This window comes from Armigeres subalbatus, chromosome 1, assembly GCF_024139115.2.
Source record: "Armigeres subalbatus isolate Guangzhou_Male chromosome 1, GZ_Asu_2, whole genome shotgun sequence".
Lineage (NCBI taxonomy): Eukaryota > Metazoa > Arthropoda > Insecta > Diptera > Culicidae > Armigeres > Armigeres subalbatus.
Window position 1 is genome coordinate 122,997,368 of NC_085139.1, and position 23,702 is coordinate 123,021,069.

General features: G+C 36.5%; 1 protein-coding gene across 2 annotated transcripts in view; it reads right to left on the minus strand.

The window, feature by feature from the left end:
- LOC134205083 (acyl-CoA Delta-9 desaturase) overlaps window positions 1-23,702 on the minus strand; it is a 93,054-nt gene that overhangs the window by 31,964 nt on the left and 37,388 nt on the right. The window lies entirely within an intron of this gene.

A 23,702-nucleotide genomic window follows, 5' to 3' on the forward strand; every position in this document is an offset into this window, starting at 1 on the left:
GATATTTAGCTCAGGCCTACCCAACCTTTTCAAGCCAAAGAGCGAATTTTAAGATTAACCATCTGCTATTTTTTATAAAATATATTATCATTTTTCCAGAATAGCCAAAAAAGTCTTCAGAGAAAAACTAAACACGATTGAATTGCGTTAAAAATTCAGTTTTTTACGTAATAGGTCTTTTGGTCGGAAATTTAATGAGAGAATACTCTCCAATAATCGACGCATATTGTTTTCGCAATCGGTGACCAAAGTCCACAAACAGGATTCCAAGTATTTTACTGCTTTAATTCTTGAAAAGTGCTGAGCTCTCACCTCTCATGTTTTTTTTCTTAAATTAACATTTGAGCTCATCGTTGTATTGGAGGTCGATCACATAATTAAACATCCTTCTTTAAAATCAACAAATAGTCTTGAAAATTGTTGTGATGGGCTTGAGATTTAAATTAAATTAGCACATTAGAGGGATTTCGCGCCAACTCGTATATGGGGCATGCAGCACCCTTTCTGATTTGAATGAATCTTTCTGGACATGTGAACTTTGTTACAAAAAGCCGCTTTGCATATATAGTTTTTCCAAAATTGACCTAGACTATCTTTTGAAAACTTTTAAACTTTTTTTACCATTTTTTTTTTCAAATGAATATAATCGTAAAACGACATATCCTACTATGACTATCGCAAAATCAGTTAAGTTTTTGAATAAAAATATTGGAAAAATTCCAAATTGAGTCATTCACTAAAAAAATCGATTTAAGGTCACTCCTGACGGAATCCAAGTTTAAAAGTGCTCGCGTTTTCGGGGGCACACCACTCGATACGGAAGAAACGCACAACTGTCATTTTTATTATTTCACGCATGCTGCAGTAAAGCTAAATCAACAAAAATAACAGTTGTGCGACGCCTGTAAATCGAGTGGTGTGTCCCCGAAAACGCGAGCACTTTGGAACTTGGATTCCGTCAGGAGTGACCTTAAAAAAAATTAAAAATCGATTTGCAAAGGGCGTTTGCCCTTTCTGCTTTGGAAGAAATTTTATCTCAATATAGGTAAATATGTTCCCTACCACCAACGGTCCATACATAGCAAGCTGGGCACTTTTAAGGAAAAAAAAAGCTTTTCAAACAAAAACTTTTTCTTGTACGAATTGATAATTTTTTCAGTGTGTTTTATCTGAAATTAAACCAGTGATCATTTCAGTACAATTAAGACTTAATTTGTAATGGGATTTTGCTTATATTAGCAACTGAACTGAACATATAATTTAAAAAAATCAAGGAAGCGAATTCCTGAAGGAACTTTCTCCAGGAATTCCTCGAGGAACTTCCAGAGCGATTTCTAGAAGAGCTCCCGGAGGGATTCCTCATGGAATTCCAAAAGAATGCTTGGATGAACTGTCGGAGGAATTCCTGAAGGAGCATCAGAAAGGAATCTATGACAAAAGGTCGAATGACAAATGGTCGAAGGACAAAAGGTCGAATGGACAAAAGGTTGAAAGGGTAAAAGGTCCAAAGGAGAAAAGGTCGAAGGGATAAGAGGTCGAAATTAAAAAAACGATTAGAATTGAAAAGCCATAGTATTGAGAACAACACAAAGCAAAACTATGATTTAGGTACCGTCATCGGAGGTGACAATTGGTCAAATAGGGGTCATATTGGGCCATGTTTCAACAACTTAGAATGTCTTTATAATGGAATTAATGTATCTGGGCACAGGGAAATTGTAATATAAGATACCATTTTGAGCGATTTAGATAGCCGACCCATAGACTGTTCGTGAGAACGATGCCCTAATCTTAACTTGAGCCTACAAACTCTTATTTCTACACAAAATGCAACCAGTAATATGCAATATGCCTATATACAATCATAATTATAATCCGTTCGGGACGCGCGCGGTCCTGGAATGCTCAAGGCTCGTTCATGTATACCATGAGAGATGTTTTTGCCTTTCTCGTACAACAAAGTTGTACCGAAAGGCTATCATTTCACTCCGAAAACGAACTTTTGATAAGAGTTCCGGAGACCCATAGTATTATATACCAATCGATTCAGCTCGACGAGCTGAACAAATGTCTGTCTGTCCGTGTGTGTGTATGTGTGTGTGTATGTGTGTGCACAAAATGCTATAAAAAACATTAGCCAATTTTTTACATAGTAACTCTTAACCGATTTTCTCGCAACAAGTTGCATCCGACAGAGACTAAAACGCTGTTGATCACTATTGAATTTCATAATAATTGCGAACCGCATAAAAAAGATAATATTAAAATAGTGATGAGACATAGTCACATAGAACAATAATGTGTTATGAAAAATGCCTTGCATCTATGAATATTTTTGAAGTTTATCCGTGGCTTGCTCCCATTAAGAGTTTCATCGTACTTTAAAGATGCTCGTGTTGCACGCATTTAGGCGTAAGTATGCTCTTCGTTCAGTTTCATAGTACTATGAAATTGTCCGAAAGTCAAAATTCGAACACAGGAGATTCGAGAAACTTTTGGCAGCGCCATCTGTCGTCTACTAGTGTGAATTTTCTATCATAACATTAGACGGTGTAACTGTTTTGCCTTTCTTGTACATCATCGAGGTGTAAGCGTAAAGGCTACATTTATTATCTTTTTGCGCGAGAAAGGCGCCATCACCGCTAGGTGGATTAATCTGGGTTTTTTCATTAATTTTGTATAAAATACAACATCATGCGTGTTTGAGTGTTAGTAAAAATGATTCGTATGTATGTATATTTCACTGTAAATTGGTTAAAGAACTGCCCATGAAATAAAGAAGGAGAAATCTTTGGGAAACATAATAAGCTAAATTTTTCTTCAGGAACATGTTTTCAAACTTGTTGTCGTATATTTTGTCTTTTTCATATGAACAGAATTTAAGATTTTCGAGACAAGCCAGCCTCGGGCTGAAAGTCTCGTTAATAAAGTATAAAAAAAAACAAAGCAAAATAATTGAAGATTTTTAAATTTTGGGCTGCCGGCCTTTTGTCCCGTCGACCTTTTGTCCCGTCGATCTTTTGCCCCTTCGACCTTTTGTCCGTCGACCTTTTGTCCGTCGACCTTTTGTCTTTCGACTTTCTGCCCCAAAGCCTCAGAAAGTATTCCAGAGTGATTTTCTGGGAAAAAATCTTGCAGGGACTGCCAGAAAAATTCCTTGAGCAATTTCCAGATAAATTTCTAGAAGAGTGCTCAAAAATATTCCTATAAGAATTACCAAAGGAACTCATCACGAAGGAATTCCTTGAAAAAAAAACAGATTGATCTACCTAGCAGTGATTGTGCCTTTCTCGTGCATTATTAAACAACTCAATCATACTAGGGTAAAGTGCCCAATAGTGGACCCCCTAGTAGCGAAATTTTGCTCTTCCTGTCATAAGGAATAGAAATGTTCAACATATTAATTCTTCCTGATATCTAACAACAAGCTCTGCATCCCCTCTTCACGATACATACATAAAACACCCAAATACACGACGTTATTCGTTGAAATTAACATTTTAAAGTCTAACTAAATTCGCCCTATAGTAGACCCCCTGGGGGTCCATAATAGGAAATTGCTTCCCTATAGTCGACACTTCATTTGATTTTCATGTCCCGTTTCGGGACGTTCTTCTTCCCTATTATGGACCCCGCAAAATATTCCTATAATGGACACTCTGGTGTTTATTTTTTATAGAATTGTAAAAAATCATCTAATTTTACGTTCCATAGCATTTCCAATGCATGTAATCAAATCATAGGACTGCAAGGTAGGTTCTCCCGATAGAATTTCATAGCAACATGTTGACATTGCGCTGTAATAATGCAAAAATGGCTGGAGGGTCCACTATTGGTTGGGGGTCCACTATTGGGCACTTTACCCTATCTAATGCATTATTGGGAAATTCGTTGAAATGCTGAATAATTTGTTATATTGATTTTAAAATAACTAAGTAAAGTATTATTAGCGTGCGCGTTTTATGCGACTTTTTTATTATACCAGAAAGCTGCAGCAACGTTATATGGCGTTATTCGTCGTAACTTGTATGCAATCAAAGCTTGCGTTGCAATTGTTGTACTAAAGTCGTGTACAAAATCGAATAGAAGAGCTTGCTTTGTTGATACTTCAAGGCATTTAATGGCATGCTCTAACTTAATCACTATGTTTCTTAACTATTTTAATATTTAGATTTTTTTTGGAATGCGCAATTGCTATGAAATTCAATAGTAATCAACTAGGGTTTGTCCTCCGTCGAATGCTACTTGTTGCGAGAAAACCGGTTAAGAATTACTAGATGAAAAAGTGGCTAATGTTTTTCGGTTTTCGTGTGCACACACACACACACATCCACACACACACACACACACACACACACACACACACACACACACACACACACACACACACACACACACACACACACACACACACACACACACACACACACACACACACACACACACACACACACACACACACACACACACACACACACACACACACACACACACACACATACACACGGACAGACAGATATTTGTTCATTTTGACGAGCTGAGATTGGTATATAACATCATGGGTCTCCGAGAGTTCTATAAAAAGTTCGATTTTGGAGTGAAATGATAGCCTTTTGGTACAACTTTGTTGTACGAGAAAGGCAAAAATGATGGTGGAATGGCTGAAACACTTTATTGAGGAATTACAAGAAGATATCGTCAAGGAATGCATATAAGAATTCAAGAAAGAATTTCTGGCAGAATTCCCGAAGGAAATCCCGAAAGAACGCACGAAGGATTGTTAGGAAGAATTCTCGAAAGATTTTTTGGAGGAGCTCCTTAAATAACCAAGGCTGGTTTAATTTCGGAAGAAAAAACACTGAAAAAAAATCAATTTGAACAAGAAAAAGTTTCTGCTAGAAGAACTTTTTTGGACGGTTGGTAGGAAATATATTTACCTACAGTCACTCTCAAAATTGAGCGTACAGCATGGATTAGATGTATATATTCGAAAATTCCAAAGGAAATTTATTTGTTGACTCGGTTGTTTTTAATGCATTACAATATTCATCCCTTCCTTCAATGTATGCGTACATAAAATGGTTGATTTTTTTTCTCTAAAGTTCATTTATTTGAAAATAATCTCAAAATACGCCTATTAGATGTGACAAAATTGAGCGTACAGCAATTTTTTTTTTCTATAAAATTTCTTATTATAAACACGATTAATGTATTTTAAAATTTGTTTTTTCATTATTATTTATATTTATAATAATAAACATCCGCTACTTCAACATTCAATGTTTTGAAATTAAACCATGTTTTGGTAAAAATGGCGAACAAGTGAGAGGTAAGAACATTGATATTTAACTATTCAATGCTGCTGCGCAAAATAGATGCTTTAAAATTTGGATTTCACCGACATCGTGTTAAGTGATGAACTTTGTAAATCTTAAAAATCACTCAACTAAAGAATAAAAAAAACCGACATCGTGTCTTATAAATGATAGATAATCGAAATCGAGCGAGACATACGATAAATTTGGGAAAACTCAGTCGGTAAATGATGAAAACAGATGTAAACATACAGAGAAAACGACAAATGTTATGAATGACATAATTCAAATTTAGTATGTCTTTAACTTAAATTTATTTTAAAGCTCGATTATTGTCTCAGGGCTATAATTAAGAGCAATATTATTGAATCCAATCATTCACAGTCAAATTATAAAAGTACAAGGTGCATCTTAAGGTGCCGAACATAAAAACAGCTTTTCAACCACGTAGAGCACTTCTGATTGAATATTGAAAAGATAGCCTAAAATCGTAATTTCATAATTAAATTTGGATTAAACTCCACGATCTGTTACCATAAGGGATACAATTGGATGATTTCCATGTGGCGAGAAAAAATTTTTTTTTTTAAGAGTTCGGCAGCTTATTTAATGATATCTTGGTGAATTTAAATGATTCAACCAAATTTGTTCCTACAGTAACTGAGTCTTCAAATATGAAATAACATCTTATAATGTATCCGTGTGCTGCTCTTTTATTAATATTATTATTAATGAGTGTCCTGAGCTTATAAGCTACCTATACATCGACTTTTAAATAAAGTTATACCTTATTTGAAATATGCCATTCCCAACATTTGTCGTTTTATCTGTATCTTTACAGCTGTTTTCATCATTTACCGACTGAATTTTCCCAAATTAATCGTATGTCTCGCTCGATTTCGATTATCTATCATATAGGTATAAGACACGATGCCGGTGAAATTCATATCTTAAAGAATCTATTCTGCCCAGCAGCACTGAATTGTTAAATAGCATTGTTTATACATCTTACTTGTTCGTCATTTTGACCAAAACATGGTTTAATTTCAAAACATTGAATGTTTAAGTAGCGGATATTTATTATTATAAATATAACCATAAAAAAATAACATTAAATTACATTAATCGCTTTTATAATAAGAAATTTTATAGAAAAACATTCGCTGTACGCTCAATTTTGTCACATCTAATAGGCGTTTTTTGAGATTATTTTCAAAAAAATAAACTTTAGAGAAAAAAATTCAACCATTTTATGAACGCATACATTGAAGGAAGGGATGAATATTGAAATGCATTAAACACAACCGAGCCAACAATTAAATTTCCTTTGGAATTTTCGAATATATTCATCTAATCCATGCTGTACGCTCAATTTTGAGAGTGACTGTATATTGAGATAAAATTTCGTCCAAATCAAAAGGGTTGTTTTTTTTGCAAATCAACTTTTAATTTTTTTAAATCGATCATGTTCTTTCAACACAGAAACACTTTCCAAACAAATTAAGCAGACAAACAAATTCGGGTCACTCAATGCAGCCATTTCAAAACATGTATGGAAACTATTATTTCTTGTTTCAATTTCAAATAAATGGAGTTATTGGAACACAATGAAAGTGATGGACTCGATTAACATACTCAATTTCTTTTTAAATCGGTATTTAGTAATAAAATTTAAAAAAGAAGCTTCTCGAGCCACATAGAGAAACTTGTGGGCCGGTTATTAAGTATTTTCTACCGTGGGGTGCGGGCCACAAATAATTGTGCCGAAGGCCGCATCCAGCCCGCGGGCCGTACGTTGGGCAGCCTAATTTAGCTGAATAGGTCATTTGACCGAACATGTCATTTAGCCGAGCTCCGAGTTGAACTTAATGTAACGTTAAAAAAACACATAAATAAAGCTTTAAGACATTTGACTGAATAGGAACGGAATTCGGCAAAACGGCCTTGCCCCATAATGTAGATATTTTCGATTTACAAAATTCAATATGAGTTAATTTTATGGATTCAGAAGAACTTCATAACGAAAATCAACCCAGCATGTCCCTGATGGCTCTAAAGCCTTTGCGTATCATGTGCAGTCCAAATTAGTTTGATGGAGATGTTCTAGGCTCTCCAACCTGTTCTGGAGTTCAGATCTTTCGGTCTAGCAGATGAACTACGCCTGGTATCCAATGGGAATCAACCCATTATGTCCATACAAGTCCCCAGAGCCCTTGCGTATTATAAGCAGTCTAAATTAGTTTGATTTTGCATTGCAGATGTTCTAGGGTCTCAACATTGTTCTCGAATTTATATCAATTGGTCTACAAGGTCAACTACGCCTGGTATCCAATCAGAACCAACCCAGCATGTTCCTACAACTTGTATCCCCTGGCAGGCACATTTTTGCCTGAAAACACTCATGCAGACATTCAAATATCGTAATAACTTAGATTATCGTTATAACTAAGTATTTTAACTTATCTGGAAATCGTACCACGCATGTCAATACCTGCCTTTCTTATTATCCTCACATAATGTCAAAGTTCACTCTTGTATTTGTACTTGTTAATGTATTTAATCATTATATCCAGTGAAAATTATAAGTGTGAACTATGACATCATTTTATTCTATATCGCGTGATATAGTTCGCAGGCTGAATACCCTGTTAACTTGAATCAGGCTTAATACCATGAAATAAAGATCATTATCATTATAAACAAATCATAACCTTGCCAAGAAAAAGTGACAACATCAATAGACCATTACTGTGAAACCAGCGAGAACCGGTGATTAATCGATTACCATTCTTTGCACATAAAGCATGTATGAGCCATCAACTGCTCCAAAATTTATTGGAAACCACCAAAACAAAGTCACCCCCTTGCTATTCCGTAAAGCGCCTAATGTCCATACATTTCAAAACACCGGCAAACACCTCGGTTTTCACCAGTGGTCGCCCCATGATGGTCACTTGTTTCGGCTAACTCGGGGGCAACCTAATCAATAAGTAGAAGCACGTTCGGCGACCGGGTACCGTGCAATACTGCTGACATTACTGATCCACACCGGTGCAGAAGATGGGGCGAGCGAATAAGAGTGGCAGTTTCATTTGTAGGGCACCGCACATTAGGGTAACTTAGCAAATGTCTCCCCCACTTGTGTATCATGTGTGTGATAAGGTAGGAGGACCCTTTACGAAAAAAAATATCTATCATTTTTTCTGTGATCGGTGTAGGTCTGTAGATCCCGGGCCGCCACATTTTACGGCGCCTCCACAACATGACAATAATATGTTTTCAGTCTACTCGTTCTTCTGGTATTTCCTGAAATTCTCCATTTTGGCGTAATGCGAGACCAGATTAATTGAAATTAAAGCACGGGTTACTGTGAAATGTAGATGCTCTTCAACCCCCCCTTTGTAATTCGTTTTACATTTTGCGCTGATTATCATAACTAGGTATTCTGGAAAACATGTTGTAGCGTACAACATTTGCCATATTTCAAAAAATGTGACCTGATTTGACTGGCGATTGGTGAAAAAGAAGATTCGAGGTCTTAGCTCTTGTTCAGATGTAGTAAGCACGGACCCTCCTTAGCCTAGCGGTAGGACTCGCGGCTACAAAGCAAAATCATGCTGAGGGTTGCTGGGTTCGATTCCTACGGTGCCAGTCTAGGAAAATTTCAGATTGGAAATTGTCTCGATTTCACTATCATCGTGCTAGCCTCATGATTTACGAATGCGAAAATGGTACCATGGCTTAAAAACCTCGCATGTAATAACTGTGGAAGTGCTGAATGAACACTAAGCTGCGAGACGGCAATGTCCCATTGGGGGATGTAATACCAATAAGAAGAAGTAAGCACGGATTAGTATTCGGTTGAATTAAAACGTCTACATGATCAAGCTCCTTCTGTTATGTGCCAGAGAGATTGTGAGTTGAAACGGGGTTCAAGCCCTTATTGCGCTGTCATAGTGATCCTTAAGGCTACGTATTCTGCCTGCTCGGCAAAAGACAAGCAATACTTTAACTGACAAGCAAGGCGATACGATCAACTGTACAGCAACATACCCTAGCCACAATATGAACTAAGTACCGCCTCATGATCGAAATCTTTCGACACCAATCACACATTTATTTACTGCCCCCGATGTCACCCGCAACGGCCCTTCTTTTCCGATTCGGAATCGAAACAGTAATTTTGTAACCACGCCGAATTTAATATTTAATGGACAGTGTCGTTTGATGCATACATTTATGATCGCCCCACCGGAATGACCTTCCACCCGTTGTTGCCTTCCGATGCGTTGCACGTGTCTGCATGTACGATGCGAGCATGTCTAATTGCAATCAACAATTTTTGATGTAGGTATCTGAGTTGCCGGCTTGGAAGAAACTATTTTTAACCAATTCACTAGGCTGGAGAAATTGATTGCACGGATTTTGGAGCAGTACCAACATCAAACAGATGTTTTGCAAAATTAATACATTGATGCTAACTGGATGCAGCCGGCAGATACATATATGTATACAATTATAATGAAACGGTTGAGTGAGATCACAATAAACAATGTGGAACTCACTCCATTGATATTTGAGGTTAGATTTATTCAAGATCAAGTTTTTATTGTAGGTGACGATAGGCATCGATCGTTGCATAGCATACGACATACTGTGGTGGATGGTGAGTTCAATTGATGCTAATTGATGTTAACTGATATGCTGCGTGATTCGTGCTCAACACAGGCAGCGTTAGTCAATTGATAACGGATTGTTAGTTTGACGTTCATCTACAATATTGACTTCAGAAAACTATATTCTCAATCTGAACATTTGACAACAGTTTACTGTTGGCTGTTAACGTAGGAATGAAGTTTGATACAAAAAATAATAAAGGGTACATAGCCTCATCCACTTCCGAAACATTGGTTTGAAAAAATGGAGCAGTTCCGAATTATTGGTAGGGAGTTATGAGTCTTATCTATATATTATTCATATAGTGATAAACCTTATGACTAGACAGTGCCCGCCAAACTAATCGATAATGATAAAAAATTCCATCAAATCTAACGAATCACGTGCCATAAAAGTGAAGGAAACCACTCACTGTTTGCTCAGTTCACGGTAGATAGTTCTTATCTACCATAAGGTATCAATAATACTTGATACGGCCAAAAACTACACCTGAATGCATCGACACAATTCAACCACCTACCTGGCCACGGGAAATGACTCACACTGATCGCCGTAGAGTAACACTACATTTAAACGTTTTTTTTAACACCTATGTGTAAAGCACTATTGGAGCCGAATTGTACTTAGTTTGTAATATCCGTATGTGCCAAAGAAGGTCAAATATTTACACAGATTAATGCCGATAACGATCCCGAACATGGAAACATTTTACTACATTTGCCTGAAAAATAGCCACGCAGCAGTAACCAGGAATAGTTCCAAGCATTTGGTTAGAGGTTTTGGGGGTTCAGAGGTTTTCAAACATCTATTAAGGTGGCTCAAAACACTTTTCAAAACTGTTTTTACTTTACCGGGTAAACTCTAATCTTCTCGTTACTTTCAGCATAACATTTTGTATTTATTTTTCCGAGAACTGAACTGCCGCTAACCGCAAGTCGAGCACATCTGTATATGGAGGCCCATATACAGATGTGCTCGACTTGCGGTTAGCGGCAGTGAATGAGTATCATGATTCTACATCGTAAATGGTGCCATCTCGCATCAATTGAATTTCAATGTGCATTGATCCCCTTGATTAGGGTGACCATATGGTGGTATTCGATAAAAATCGGATGTCCTCCTTTTGCCCTGAAATGTCCTCCTTTTTTATGTTTTGAGGAAACAATTATTAATGCTAGACATTAATTTCCGAAGAGTTTTTTCTTGTTATTGCTTTGCGTTTAATTGCTTTCCACCTTGGAACATTTCCATCTAGTTTTTGATTAAATCAATGAAAATATCAAACATTAGATGAATGAATTAGAATATGTCAAAATAATGTTAACACTTGAAGGTTATTTTCCCAAAATTGTGAGTAATGTGCCTGGAATAAAAATGACAATGTAATTTAAAAGTGAATCAAAGTTAAATGCCCATTCTCCTTTCAAGGTGAAATGTATTCGGAAGCTTATTGTGTAAGTAAAACACCCACCAAGCTTAAAAGTCGCCATGAAAGTCTCCGTAGTTGTAACCACTCTGAAAACATTGTTGAATTTCTACAAACAACTGTTGAAAGCCTTGTGGACATACAGTTAACTTTGTAAGCCGTGTCTAAATCCATTCGTATACCATGAACTTATTTGAATTCAAGAAATAATCTCCGCAGGTCTACAAGGTGTCTTAAATAATATTCCATCATTTGTACCATATGTTTTTTTGCTACAAACTTTGAACCAACAACATTAGAATAGGTACATTACATTAAACATTACAAATCACAATCATTGAAATAATTAGTAGGTACACACATATACACTGTCTGAATTACACTTTAAGGCGACTGTACACAGTTTTCATTAACTTCTTCAGTAGCAATAAAAGTTAAATAAATAAAAAAAAAATAAATTTGTCTATTGCTTATCGTTTCGGCTAAGTCATACAAAATTAATCACGTGTCAGTTTTGACGTAAACTACGTCTAAGGGGAAGACTCGGATACAGGGTGACAAATGAAAATTTCCAAATTCGAGACCGTCACGAAATCATGTAAGATTTTGAACTCTAATAGCGCCTTTATCTTCCGATGGATTTTTGAGATTTATATATCAATCGATTCGGAAGTTCTATACCAATTTGTCAATTATATTGAAACTGGGTTATGAATGTTAAAATAGGGTATCGGATCATTTTGGCAGCACCCTCTTTTCTTGTCCGCAAGAGTCTCGTTTCGGTCGTCGCCGTTCAGTGCGGTTGGCTTTTGGACTCTCCTTTTTGTGCGGTGTTTCGCACAAAAAGTAGAACTATGGAGCCGGACCAGTGCCCGCGGTCGAAACAAATGTAACAAAAATGCGTAATGTACACTCTGAGAAAAATCTATACTAAATAGATTCAAAGTCATTCTAAATCGCTATTCACCTGGTTGACCCCGTCTTCGTTTAAGTGCAGGCTATACTTGGTTAGTATAACTTTCATTTATAAGACAATAGTATAAAGCGAGTATATTAAAAATAGTATTTGCCGGCCTAATTTTATTTTTGTTTTGAACTTTTTACTGTTTACAAAAATAACAAACAGCTTTGAAACATTTCAGCAAACATTTTATTATTCAGGGGTATACAAAAATATGTACTATATACTTAAAATATTCAAACAAAAAACGTTTCGAGGCAATATGAGCAACCGAGTGGGCAACGCAACAAAACAAAAGATCAATTTATATTTTTCTGGTCAAAGTGCCGCAGATCCATTTTCTGACTGCTGGCATCGCACCCGATGGCTCCACGATCATTTCTGGTTGGCGTAAGTTCCCTGGCTTTCCGTTGGTGACTCAGCGTAACTTTTTCATAGTTAGTTCTTACGGAGTCGCCGGACACGTATTGGAACGAACAACGTGCCGGAAGCGTCGTTTTCTAAAAATAAGCACTATAAGCGATAATTTCGTCGAAAACCATTTTTGAGCTTACCTTTATTTTGCGTCTTCTAAAACATCGTATATCAAACATATCAAAAGATGGTGGACTATCGTTGATTCGGTGGCAGTTGATAATGTGGGAACAGATCCGGGTCCAGCCAACGCCACTTATGATGAAGGAACATGAACAATTGTTTGCCGTAGATGGAAAAAATGTGCTTTCAATCTCTTTCAATAAATATCACAAGGCGATCAATGCATTAGTAAAATAGTGTTGCCTTAGTCGGTGGTAGATTATATTATATTTTTGAATAGATTACTTTTTAAACTAAGCCTAGAATAAACTTTGCAAATATAAAAAAAGATTAATTTTTATACTATTATAGGTTTTTTCTATTTCTGAGTGTAGTGCACGGTGTATAGAAAGTGATCCAGAAAAGGGCATGTTTTTGCAGGCATGATACGATCAATTGTAATCAATACCAATGCCCTTGCTAGTAATGCAATCAATTTATATTAAAAAACGACTTTGGAAAATGCATTTTTTTGCAAAGTGAAAACTAATAAGGCCGTAACACATATTTATTAAAAATTATGGTCTCCGCGAAATCAAGGGGGAGGAGGTAATCTTTTTCTTCTTCTACTGAATCGAGCGGCATGAAAATTTGAATGCAGAGGTTTTTGGGGCCGGGGAAGGTTCTTAAGATGGTTAGAGACCCCTCTCATCGTTGAAACCTGACTCCTATACAAATGAAACACCAATTTCATCATAACTCGAGATCAAGCAAATGGAAACAAATCTGGCGTGTGGAGGTTTTGGAAGAGAAGATATGTTTCTGTGGTGGTTTGCAACGCCTCCTCCTTCTGGAAAGGTGGGCTCCCATACAAATGAACCAAAAATGTCTGCATAACTCGAGAATTAATCAGAGAATAAATCAATTTTAGGCGGGTCTGCTAGTAAAAAATAAATATTAAAATGAAAAAAAAACTCCTCGGATTTGTTAAAGAATGTTTTGAAAGTTCTCAAAATTTACCGGAATTTTTTTTGTTGCCCCTCAAGTTGTTATTTTTGAGCAAAACAATTCGAAGGGGGGGGGGTTGGTGAGACATATTTAAAAAAATATTAATATCGGCCTCATAATATTTTGTCCAATTAAATGCGCGCCTGAATCAGAAGGATTTAACTTTGATTCAGGAAGTGTGAATGCACTTAAGATATTTTTATAATACGTGGGTGCAATAATGCGGTACTTATTGTACACGACAAAAGCTTCGGAACGCATACGTTCTTGAAACGGGCTATATGAGATACAATAGAGCTATCACCTTCTTGATCCCTGATTCAAAAGTCTTGCAATGATATTAATAAAATGTTTGCACGAATATTTTATCCATAATAACACTCAGTGTTGGTAGAATCATACTCAAATCTGAATCATCGAGGTTTCATGCACGAGCTAACTCGCCTGCGATTCTGTAGGGGAAGCATCGCGCTTGAGTTTCTCGGCCAGAATCCCATCGCTTCGCTCACTCACCGGAAAATGATTTCGTTCTAAAAAGCGTCAAAACGCAATCGAGACGTATGTTTTGTTTATATATAATTATTAGCATTGTTTTAGACGAAAAATAGTTAATTCAATGCATTCAACAATAAAGAACACGTAAATATCATGCAATGATGCAAATTGCGATTCAAATCATGAGCAAATCTCTCGGCCATAATTCTGATGGGATTTGCCTCACGCATGGTTTGAATCGCCGATGAGATTTGAGATTTTGAGATTTTACCAACACTGGTGACACTGCCAGACAGTAGGAGTTAGAATGTAATAACACACACACTATCTTTTCCCGTCCGCAAAGTAGTAATTACTACTCGCGCGCACCACAACCAAATTAATTGGGTTTTGGTACATGATTGACATTTTATGATTTCTAGTGATGCACGAAAAACAAAATATGCCTATGATTGGAATGTTTCTGAATAATAAATGTTGCAAACGGAAAAGAGAATGCTTCCCTAGGGCTTCTTCTATTGAAATATTTCATCGAATGCTTCAAAACCCAGATGTAGGCAATTCGGATCCAAGAAAGGCACCATTACCACTGAGGACTAAATTTGGGTTTTCATAGTAATTTTTTTAAACAATTGTCGTATCCAACAATTTTCATATCTTAAGATACGCTAGTGTTGTGCAAAACCAGTGACATAAGTAATCAAATGAATTTTCTACAAATATTCATTCATTATGGCACTACAATCCTCAATGAACAAAACTGCTTTACGTAGTTTACGTTGGGCGGTTGTGTCTTGTACATAACCCTTCTGATTTTTTCTTGCTAAAATTCTGTGAAATGCATTTGTCCACCATTATTAAAATAGGTTGAAGCTTGTTAAATTGAAATATACTATAAAGATGGTGAGTTCGTTCTCTCATTTTTTTCGTTTTAATAAGTTCGAGAACAAGCTTGTATGTCGTATTTGACTCGATATCCCAAAAATCAGTCAATTGAATATCAAATACAGGAAGTTTTGTGTTTGGTATTTTCTTTCTCATGTCCTCCTTTTCCAACCAAATGTCCTCCTTTTCGACACGTTTTGAAGAACCTGTCCTCCTTCGGGGAAATTTCATATGGTGACCCTACCCTTGATCCCCTTTTCTGATTTCCGATGATTCACAGTCAAAAATAAATAAACATACGCAATTTCCACACAGACTCTCTAAGAAATATAGCATTTAACTTTACTGATGTATGACAGTCCTTAAATTATTGTTGTTATTGATACACATTTGATTTCTTGGAGTGCTGTCAAAAATCGACTTTCAAAATATTTGGGGGAAATTGATCCCTCTCCGAAAAATTGCTTTGTAAAATTAGAAAGGTGCCCTCAGATTATTTTAAATATTTTGGCTTCAAAATACGCGGAATTTTCGAATTGCTGTGCGTATACCTGCACGATTTTTGTTATTGAATTCGACAGAACATGCAATTTATAAATTTGGGGAGACTTGATCCCCTTTCTATGGTTTCTACGCAATAAATATTTTTTCCTGCCAACCCTTCATAAAATCTGTCAAATCTACAAAAAAAAAATAGAAGCCTGAAAACAGATTTATATTTTTTTGAATAACTCACCCCATAAAGGTCATTTGTCTAGAGGATCTATACTAAAAATACACTAGAACAAAATTACTTTAGTTCTCGATAAAACAGGGGGTGATCAAGTCTCCCCACCTTTCCCTATATCTATATGCTGCTACTCACAGAAAAACATATAGCATAATTTTTATTCATTGCAAGCAATTGCATTTTTTTATGTGGGACAAATCGATCTAAACCTGCATGGACCGGTATCGTATCATCGTCGCAGAAATGTGCTAACTGAGTTCCATTGATGAATAAAATATGTTAATTTTTCTGTTGATTTCTAGCGAACAACCACATAAAAAAACATTTTTCATAGGAGGCTAACAAACTACAAACGATACAGTTCAACAGTGAGCAAATGTCTGTTCGCCCGAGTGTACAGTGATTAGAAAATCCCAACTTAATTCATCGAGTAGTGATACTGCCTTTCTCGCAGTTAGCCAAGACACCAACCTTATATGGAGCTAATAAAATCTGATGTACCATTTTGTTGATAACTTCAAAACGCAACGGTCGAAATTAAATAGTGATCGACTAGGATTTGCCCTCTGCCGACTGCAACTTGTTGGAGGAAAATCGGTTAAAGATTCCTATATGAAAAGTTGTCTAATGTTTTTCTTAGCGACGACGGTATTTTTCGGCTCTTTAAGTCTTTATGATAAGCTAAAACGGGCTTTGCGTCAACCTGGGAGGGAGCTCTCGATACTACACATCAAATTAAGTATATACTGTCGTCATGCAACAAGTAAATTTTCAACAAGAAAAAAGGTGCAGCCCAATTTGGTTGTACGCAAAGGTTACGTTGAACTACGTGTTTATCCTATGCTCCTGAGATTGATTTGAAAAAGAAGATAAAAATAAAATTTCAAATAATCGAGGATGAACAACGCTCTCAAGCGTTTACATATCCAAATTATCAATTGATAAAAACTCGCTAGAGAGAATCGTTCGATAATTGTATCTCGATTTAAAGCATTGGTAAATGCTACTTTTGAACTTATTTTCTTACATAACACCGAAACACAATGCCAAACATCTGATGGAACTTCATTATTGACATTAAATTGAGATTAGTTAGGTTTACATTTAAATCAGGCCTGCCCAACCATTTCAAGCCACGGGCCAATGTTTAGAATTCACACTTGCTTGCGGGCCACAAAATATTTTGAACATAGCTTTTTAAATATTTTCAAAAAATATTTTTTTTTTTCATTTTTCTAGAAAAACTTTGCGTTAAAACAATCTTTTTTGATTATTTTGTTTTCGTCGTTGCATTAGAGATCCATTTAATTAGAAACATTAAATTAATCTATTCACACCGCTTACCGGATGTTGAAAAATGGAAATTTCGATACTTTACCATCATATTTAACAGATTTGCATGAACTGTTTTCAACAGGATGAGAGAAATGTACCATATATCAACACATTGAGATGTTTGGCGATATCTGCTAGAAAGGCCAAGTCACTCATCTATTCAGCATCATTCAGCTCGAGCAGTGGTTTTCCTTTATCTTGTAGAAATAGTACCATTTTCTTTTCGAAAAGAATAAAATATCTCAAGGATGGTACCAAGGCTAAGTCAATGATATTCGCAATAATACAGGAAGTCTCCGTATTCGGCTTTCATTTCCGTCAACATCATTTATGATCGGGGGGTTGAGTTCCCTAACGTTGATAAAGTTGATACTTGAGGAATATTGATCAGTTTCGCATATCGATTCTTTTGGTGAATGTGGAATGGCAGGAAAATATCGCTATACTTGTGTGAATGCTTTTCCCTGCTTAGAATTGTCACAACGCACAGAACAATGTTTCCTGTCATTTCTGGTGTTCTATCAATCGTAAGGTCACTTAAGTTTTCGAAGGAGAAAAAAAGTTCCTTTACACAGGTCTTAACAGCCCCAAAAAACCTTTACTCTTCACCGTGTTCCGCGCAGCAGTTTCTACAGAGGCTGTTTCCTTAGGACACGATGTCAACAACAACCGAAATCCATTCCTTAACAAGTTCTCCATCTTGGAAAAATAATCCGTTTTGCCAAAATCTGACGAACAGCATAACTGGCCCGTACAGCATTTTCTGACTTCGTATTAGCTCAAGTGAAAAGAGTTTGTTGCTTCTTTAATTCATTGTACCGATAATTTGAATCAATAAATGGAAATTTTAAATGAAACCTTTGAAATTCTATCAACTTTTGTTTCCTACCTGGGCCCTTTCAAATATCATACTTCATAGAATGCTTGGATTCAGATTTTATTCCTTATTATATAGTAAAACTTTCCGAACTACCGTGCGGCATCGAAATCCGTACACTTAAGCACCTTAGTATATGAAAAAGTCATTAGAAAATAGGAATCGAATGGAAATAAAACGTTTGTTATTGGTACAGGAGCGTGAAGGTTTCTACTTTTGAAGTGTTTCACATTTACTCATTAAAAACTACGAAAAACATTATAAAATAATGATTTAAATCAACTACTCCTGACTCGAAATCCGTCCACCGTGGACGGATTTTGAATCAAAGGATCAAAATCCGTACAGCTATTTTTTTAACTAAATATTTAAATTGAAACAGTCTGATTGACTAAACTACCATTGTAAATAGTTCGATGCGCACCTTGAGAAGCAATCCCTTCGATTTGTATTTTACTTATCTTATGTAATGATTCGTAATTAGCAATTAAAACACAGTCACTTTTGGTGCAATTATGCTCTACCCGAAAACAAAATGGCGGCACAAACTGCGCGTTTGGTGGGTGGAGATTTGTTTTTGATTTTTGTTGTTTTAATTTCAAAGCCTTCTTTCCAATTCTATGCCCTAACAGCTTACTGCCAAGTATCTGAACAGGATAAGATTAATTATTTCTACATTAATTACCTTTAACCCCCTTTAATTTATTGATATCTCATGAGGTGGACGGATTTCGGTGCTGTACGGATTTCGGTCCCGCACGGTAATTACGCAAACCGGCTTTCCTTTCCATTTTTTCAACGTGAACATAAACTATGTACTTTGACCAATCTTTATTGAAAACGCGATGTTCCACATCTACCTTTTGTGTCGCTTATGCAATCATTTTAAATTATGTAAAATATCATTTTTCGTTTCAAATTAAAAATAATAGTTTTGCAGCGCGAGCTGTGATTGAAAACTTACATATTGAATAACGAATAACAAAAAAAAAACTTTTCGAGCCTGGTAGAAAAGCTGGCGAGCCAATTATGAGGTTATTTTTCGTACATGCCGCGGGCCACAAAAATGGAGCCGAGGGCCGCATCCGGCCCGCGGGCCGTACGTTGGGCAGCCCTGATTTAAATGATAATCGATTTCAAAATTTGAAAAGCACAACCCTGGCTGATAGTGTACGACGCAAACTGGAACAGAGACTAAGCACCCGTCACTAAATCAGTCTAAGCCCTAGAAAAACCCATTGCGAAAGCTGGGCTGTCAACGGCATTTGGTGGTCATCATATGGAGTCAGTCAAAGTAGACGCGACATAGAAGTTTGGCAGTTTATTAATAATAATTATTATTCCTTTACGTGAGTTGCGTCGGACCTAGCGTTTTCTCTGGCAGACACCTACGAATCAGCAAAAACGAGCCGAAGAAAGTTTACCAGAACGCAATCATTGCAGCAGCGAAGAAAATTTCGAGCCCCTCTACTGGCATCAATAGACGTAAGCAAGAAGCTGTCGTCAAACGCCCCCAAGCTTTCAAGAGAAAACGCACGTTTATGTTAGCAGAAACGAACTGCACCAGCTAAAAGCCCTGCAATGGTGGACATAAAAAGCTTTTAATTAATAACTAAAAAAATGCCAATAGATTACTAAGTTGAAAAGCGGGCAAAGTTCCAGTTGGAATGTAGTGCTATGGAAGAAGAAGCTTGCGATGCACTTACGAGATTGACTGAATCACCGAAACCGAGTGCTAAGCTGTTAGCAAGTTTTTAATAGAAAATATAATCATACATTCCCGGGTAGAGGTGAATAACAAACAAATAACATAATAATAACAAAATTTGCTATGATATCAGATTTAGTTATTCTTATGTTATTCATAAATAACATAAAATAACATCCCAACAACAAGTTTTGTTATAAAAGTAAAATTAGTTATTTATATGTTATTGTAAGAAGGAGCAGAACAACAAATGAAGAACACATTTTGCAATCATAGCAAAGTTTGTTATTCATTTATCATTTGCATTTTCAACATACCAATAATAACTGATTTTGATATTTTCTTTTCTTCAAATATTTTGCTATTGGTTTGTTATTATAATAGCAAAATGAGTTATTTATTAGTTATTTGCTAGAGCAATGTCTGTTATTATTTTTGCTATTTTAGCAACTATATCAAACAAACTAATATCATATTTTGCTATTCAGTTATTTATATATTAATAGTAAAATTTGATATTATTTTGCTGTTTTCTTCTACCCGGGTTGATATTGCAACACACTAGATTCGTTTTTTTACGCAGGGGATATGGGCTGCGTAGATGAAAACAACGTAAAAAACCGCGTTAATTCCAAAATATGTCTGGATGAACAGCGGAAGTCTAGACAGTCGAGTGAAAAAAATCGCATAAAAAACAATTCCTGTAAAAATAACCGCGTAAAAACGACTTCAGTGTACATTGGGTATGAAGCATTGACTCTTCCTTGATCGAATGGTCCAAGAAAATTGAAAATCCATCGAGAAACGGCTAAGCTATTAACGATCAAAGTCTATCATATTTTCGTGACGTTTTTCAGTTTTTTGCAATCGTAAAGTGTACCCCAATATAGAAAAGACAGACGTAGTTTTACGTCAAAACAATCAACGTAGGCGCCACATGAAATTACTAAATTCTATTTTGCGTGTTATTGTTGTTATATTGCCTTCAAAAATTTGCTTGCCGAGAGTTTCGTTTTCGGCTCACACTGATAGCTAGATTTCGGCTCGGCTTGACACACACATTTTTCGTATCTGTTTCTCCCTCCCAGGCGTCAACTATCCGACGTTCGGTGTTTATTACACCTTCTTCAGGGATGTAGAGGCTGCGTTTTGTTGTACTTATGTGTGTCATGTCCGACATATTGCTGTCTAAGAGTTTTAGTAATGGCGTCCAACTACGGTGCATGTGTTTCAATTTTTGTGCACTCCACTGTTCGATTGAAATATTTCTACGAAAAGCTTTGTTGCTTTCGCACCTACGCTTGCGGTAAAAGCTGTGGCAATATTTTATCGTCCGCGCACTTCAAGTAGTCGTTAAAAAGTTCATAAGCTCACCAGTTTAAAACGACAGCAATATGTCGGACATGAGACACATAAGCAGGGTTGTTACGGAGATCCAGAAATATTTTCCGCGCCGACTGAAATCAAATCCGCGCCATTGCCGCGCGACATGAAAATTCATTCCGCGCCAAGTCCTCGCGACCCAAAACTAAATTCACGTTAAATATCAATTTTGGTTACCACATTTTACCGAGCGTCTTTTTTTGGGTCATGGGTCATCGCTCTCGCCGACATGACACTCTGGTGATTGGAACAAAAGATCGTTCAAAAAGGTCTCTTATAATTTAGTTTTCTTGCCCTGAGATACATTCAATCTAATCTACAAGCGTTCTAAGTAGTTCAAATAGTGACCCATTTTCACCCCCATTTGACACATTGTCATAAATTATGCAACTTTGTTGTAATTATGAATCATAAGACAAACTTGCGTTTAGATAAGAGATTAGACCATACAACATCGTTTTATCAACAAAACTTATGCATGTCAATTATTTGAATTCGTATCAAGAAACAAATAATACAAAATCAAACGTAGTTGCTGAAGCTCCGTTGATTTGCTCAGACTCAGAATACTGAGTTTGAAGTGTAAGTTCATTCGAAATTTCAGAGGATTATTTTCGGAAATTTCAGCCGAAATTTCTTTGGGAGTTTTGATTTTTTTTGCAACACAAACACCTAGGCAAAGCTGGGTATTTTTCGCTAGTACTCAATAGAAACGATTATTTTTATCCGGAATTTATTACCAATTCAAAATTTCATTTCATTGTCACAATATTGCTACTGGCAATCACTTTCAATAACGTTTAAATATTTGGTCAACCAACATAAAACGCAAACACTAAATCTGGCCGATCAGAGCCAGGGTTTGTGAACGTTTTTCGAAAGTTTGTATTTTTAGTCAGAAAAAAACGTGCTTAAGGAATGAGGAGAAGTAGGCTTCGGCTAAGCAAGACGGTTCATTTTTTCCTCTGTCATTTTTTTCGTTCTTTTCGAATTTTCGAAGTTTGTGAAAATTTTAATATTCTGCGAACTTGATATTGAGTCAACCACCTCATACCTATCTGGACCTATCTGCAGCAGAAATTTCACCTGATCCGGCTCGACTCCCACCCCAGCGGTAACCCTGGACCTCTTCATCAACGATACAAGCACTGGACACAGTACAGTGAACCAGCTCTAGGCATGCCGTCTGTAGCAGAGAAGAGGATACTATTTCTGCCACCATCAATAGAAGAAATAATTGCGACGGTGGCAGTGGCATCGAAACCGGAACAAGGTACAAGTCCCTCCAAACTTCCTGGCTATGAAAGAGAACGAAGGCTTCAAGCGGCCACAAATCAAGCTGGCCAATGTGGCGGATGATTTGCTGGATATTATCATGGCTGCTGACCTGTAGAATGCAGAAAAAGATGCATGAAATCACGATTACATAATTCGTAGGGTGAAGATTTTGTAGGAGTGTTTCTTCGGAACGAACCAGAACTTCAAAAGGCAGTAACCCTACGAGAACTTTCGCAGCACCCAAATCAGCCTCAGCTGGGACAAAGACTTAAAGGAAGCAAAGATGGATGAACTATGGATGAACTGGTGATCACGTTCCAATTCTTTACTTTTTCTTCTCTGATCGCTTCACCAATATATGAATAAAAAAAATAAACACTAAATACGTACAGGGCATCGTTCGCTGCTATTGCCGCGGATATTGTGGGAGTCCCAGGTATCCGGTTCAAGCTCTAGTTAGCAACGGTGGCTCTTCTCGACCTTCTACTCCCTGAGTAGTTAGTACGAATAAGAGCGTCCTTGTGAAGTCTTGCTGTACCTGTTATGATCAACTAGTACATCCCATTCCCTACACTTCTGAAGAAACCTTCCTTGCTTCAGAAGTGATTATTTTTTATAGTACTAGTCTTCGTAAAAAAGAGGGCATAATAACGAAGCATGAGATCTGACTTCCTGTGGAAAAACTTCCGGAAAATCTTTCGTTAAATTCAAGGCACAGTTTTTCAGGATTTTTTATAGAAATTCTTGTGATCATTGCTACAGAAGCTTCGAAGGAAATCGCAACTGGAATTCGTGGAGGAATTTCACTGGGAATCTTTGCAAAAACTCTTCCGGTAATACATTAGGAATTTCCTCCTTAAATTCCTGTGGAAATAATTTTGGAAATATCTGCAGACATTCTGTGGTGAATTCTTGTGGATAATCTTTCGGAAATTCTTTCGTAAATTCAAGGCGGCATTCCTGCGGATTTTTTTACAGAAATTCCTTTGGTCAGCGCTCCAAGAATTCCCGTGGAAATATTTCTAAAAACTTTCGCAAAAAATGCTCCTGAAATAAATAAGGCTTTTTTAAGAAACACCTTTTAAATTAAATGTTTGAACGAATTTCT